Below are 4668 nucleotides of genomic sequence, written 5' to 3'. Positions count from 1 at the left end.
ATTTCGTAGAGAACCCCATGATAAAGAATTACCCAGTGCTATCTCTTGAGCACTGTGTTGGATTTCCCCGAAGAGGATGGGATGATGCAGCAAAGTAGCGTAAGTATTTCCCTCAGTTTTGAGAACCAAGGTATCAATCTAGTAGGAGGTTGCGCGCGCGTCCCCTAGTACCTGCACAAAGCAAATAACTCATCGCAACCAACGCGATAAGGGGTTGTCAATCCCTTCACGGTCACTTATGAGAGTGAGATCTGATAGATATGATAAGATAATATTTTTGGTATTTTTATGATAAAGATGCAAAGTAAAATAAAGACAAAATAAAAAGCAAAGGAAATAACTAAGTATTGGAAGATTTATATGATGAAGATAGACCCGGGGGCCATAGGTTTCACTAGTGGCTTCTCTCAAGAGCATAAGTATTCTACAGTGGGTGAACGAATTACTGTTGAGCAATTGACAGAATTGACCATAGTTACGAGAATATCTAGGTATGATCATGTATATAGGCATCACCTCCAAGACAAGTAGACCGACTCCTTCCTGCATCTACTACTATTACTCCACTCATCGACCGCTATCCAACATGCATCTAGAGTATTAAGTTAATGAAAACAGAGTAACGCCTTAAGAAAGATGACATGATGTAGAGGGTTAAATTCATGTAATATGGTAAAAAACCCCATCTTGTTATCCTCGATGGCAACAATACAATACGTGCCTTGCTGCCCCTACTGTCACTGGGAAAGGACACCGCAAGATTGAACCCAAAGCTAAGCACTTCTCCCATTGCAAGAAAGATCAATCTAGTAGGCCAAACCAAACTGATAATTCGAAGAGACTTGCAAAGATAACCAATCATACATAAAATAATTCAGAGAAGATTCAAATATTGTTCATAGATAGACTTGATCATAAACCCACAATTCATCGGTCTCAACAAACACACTTCAAAAAGAAGATTACATCGGATAGTTCTCCACAAGAGAGGGGGAGAACATTGTATTGAGATCCAAAAAGAGAGAAGAAGCCATCTAGCTAATAACTATGGGCCCGAAGGTTTGAGGTAAACTACTCACACTTCATCGGAGAGGCTATGGTGTTGATGTAGAAGCCCTACGTGATGGATACCCCCTCCGGCGGAGCTCCGGAACAAGTCCCAAGATGGGATCTCGTGGATACAGGAAGTTACGGCGGTGGAATTAGGGTTTTGGCTCCGTATCTGATCGTTTGGGGGTACGTAGGTATATATAGGAGGAAGGAGTACGTCGGTGGAGCAACAGGGGGCCCACGAGGGTGGAGGGCTGATGTCTACTACACAGCCTTCTTCTTGTAGATGTTTTTGGGCCTCCAAGTGCAGAGTTTTGTAGGACAGTAGCAAATTTCCCTCAAGTGGATGACCTAAGGTTTATCAATCCGTAGGAGGCGTAGGATGAAGATGGTCTCTCTGAAGCAACCCTGCAACCAAATAACAAAGAGTCTCTTGTGTCCCCAACACACCCAATACAATGGTAAATTGTATAGGTGCACTAGTTCAGCGAAGAGATGGTGATACAAGTGGTATATGGATGGTAGATAAAGGTTTTTGTAATCTGAAAATATAAAAACAGCAAGGTAACTAATGATAAAAGTGAGCGTAAACGGTATTGCAATGCTAGGAAACAAGGCCTAGGGTTCATACTTTCACTAGTGCAAGTCCTCTCAACAATAATAACATAATTGGATCACATAACTATCCGTCAACATGCAACAAAGAGTCACTCCAAAGTCACGAATAGCAGAGAACAAACAAAGAGATTATGGTAGGGTACGAAACCACCTCAAAGTTATTCTTTCCAATCAATCCGTTGGGCTATTCCTATAAGTGTCACAAACAACCCTAGAGTTCGTACTAGAATAACACCTTAAGACACAAATCAACCAAAACCTTAATGTCACCTAGATACTCCAATGTCACCTCAAGTATCCGTGGGTACGATTATACGATATGCATCACACAATCTCAGATTCATCTATTCAACCAACACATAGAACCTCAAAGAGTGCCCCAAAGTTTCTACCGGAGAATCACGATGAAAACGTGTGCCAACCCCTATGCATAGGTTCATGGGCGGAACCCGCAAGTTGATCACCAAAACATACATCAAGTGAATCACGTGATATCCCATTGTCACCACACATACGCACGACAAGACATACATCAAGTGTTCTCAAATCTTTAAAGACTCAATCCGATAAGATAACTTCAAAGGGGAAACTCAATCCATTACAAGAGGGTAGAGGGGGGAGAAACATCATTGGATCCAAATATAATAGCAAAGCTCGCGATACATCAAGATCGTATCACCTCAAGAACACGAGAGAGAGAGATCAAACACATAGCTGATGGTACATACCCTCGGCCCCGAGGGAGAACTACTCCCTCCTCGTCATGGAGAGCACCGGGATGATGAAGATGGCCACCGGAGAGGGATTCCCCCTCCGGCAGGGTGCCGGAACGGGTCTAGATTGGTTTTCGGTGGCTACGGAGGCTTCTCGCGGCGGAACTTTTGATCTATTGTGCTCCCCGATCGTTTTAGGATATATGGATATATATATATATATAGGCGGAAGAGATACGTCAAGGGAGCCACGGGGGGCCCACGAGGGTGGAGGGCGCGCCCAGGGGGTGGGCGCGCCCCCCTACCTCGTGGCTTCCTCAAAGCTTCCTTGACGTGGACTCCAAGTCTCCCGGGTTGCTTTCCTTCCAAAAATAAGTTCCGTGAAGTTTCAGGTCAATTGGACTTCGTTTGATTTTCCTTTTCTGTGATACTCTAAAACAAGGAAAAAACAAAAACTGGCACTGGGCTCTCGGTTAATAGGTTAGTCCCAAAAATCATATAAAATAGCATAAAATGCATATAAAACATCCAAGGTTGATAATATAATAGCATGGAACAATCAAAAATTATAGATATGTTGGAGACGTATCAGCATCCCCAAGCTTAATTCCTGCTCGTCCTCGAGTAGGTAAATGATAAAAACAGAATTTTTGATGTGGAATGCTACCTAACATATTTCTCTAAGTAATTCTTCTTTATTTTGTCATAAATGTTCAGACCATAAGATTCAAGACAAAAGTTTAATATTGACATAGAAACAATAATACTTCAAGCATACTAACTAAGCAATCATGTCTTCTCAAAATAACATGGCCAAAGTAAGTTCATCCCTAAAAAATCATATAGTTTAGTTACGCTCCATTTTCGTCACACAAGAATGCTCTCATCATGCATAACCCCGATGACAAGCCAAGCAATTGTTTCATACTTTAGTAATCTCAAACCTATAAACTTCCACGCAATATATGAGCGCGAGCCATGGACATAACACTATGGGTGGAATAGAATATGATGATGGGGGGTTATGTGGAGAAGACAAAAAGAGGAGAAAGTCTCACATCAACGAGGCTAATCAATAGGCTATGGAGATGCCCATAGATTGATGTTAATGCAAGGAGTAGGGATTGCCATGCACTAGAGCTATAAATGTATGAAAGCTCAACAAAAGAAACTAAGTGGGTGTGCATCCAACTTGCTTGCTCACGAAGACCTAGGGCACTTGAGGAGGCCCATTGTTGGAATATACAAGCCAAGTTCTATAATGAAAATTTCCCACTAGTATATGAAAGTGACAAAACAAGAGACTCTCTATCATAAAGATTATGGTGCTACTTTGAAGCACAAGTGTGGCAAAGGATAGTAGCATTGTCCCTTCTCTCTTTTTCTCTGTTTTTTTGGGGGGCCTTCTCTTTTTTTATGGCCTTTCTCCCTTTTTTGGGGGGCCTTCTCCCCATTTTTTATGGCCTTTCTCTTTTTTTTTGTTTTTTTCCTCACCTGGGACAATGCTCTAGAAAATGATGATCATCACACTTCTATTTATTTACAACTCAATGATTACAACTCGATACTAGAATAAAGTATCACTACTAGGGAAAAGCCTAGCAGTAGCGCGGGTTTTGGGTGTATCAGTAGCGCGGGCACCCGGGCTACTGATACGGCGCCACAGCTAAGTTGTAGCAGTAGCGCGTGTTGACATGCGCTACTGCTATACATGGTTAGCTGTAGCGTGTGTTGCAGTACAACGCTACTGCTAATTATCTGTAGCAGGTCTTATACCCCGCGCTACTACTATTACTTTCAAAAGGAAAAAAATATCTTGATCCCGTGCGTGTTGTCAATGGCAGCAGTGGTTCGATCCAGCGATGGTTAGGGTCGCCGGAGGCATGAACGAGCAGCGGCAAACCAGATCCGGCGGTGGTTGTTGGAGGAGGGCCTGTTTCCATGGAAGAGCAAGGCAGCGGCGTGGGGCTCCTCTTCCCGACCATGCCAGATATGGTCGTCCATGGCGACTACCTGGACGGGCATGGACATGGGATTGTGAGTCAAACCATAGGGAGAGAGAGAGAGAAAAAGAAAACCGAGGGAGAGAGGAAGGAGATGGAGGGAGTAGCGGGGCTGGTCACCGGTGGTTAGGTCTCCGGCGTGGTGGCGTGAGGCGGCGGCCTCCTAGACGCCGGTGGAAGACCGGCGAGCTCCTAGACGCCGGTGGCGCGAGGCGGCGCCCTCTTTCGGTGCCATGGAGGAGGAGGGGCGCATGGGCAAGAGGTCAATGTGAGAACGTATGGAG

The sequence above is a fragment of the Triticum urartu genome, chromosome 7A (genome assembly GCF_056163025.1).
Source record: "Triticum urartu cultivar PI428250 chromosome 7A, HENAU_Tu73, whole genome shotgun sequence".
NCBI lineage: Eukaryota > Viridiplantae > Streptophyta > Magnoliopsida > Poales > Poaceae > Triticum > Triticum urartu.
Note: the sequence above shows the minus strand (reverse complement) of the source record.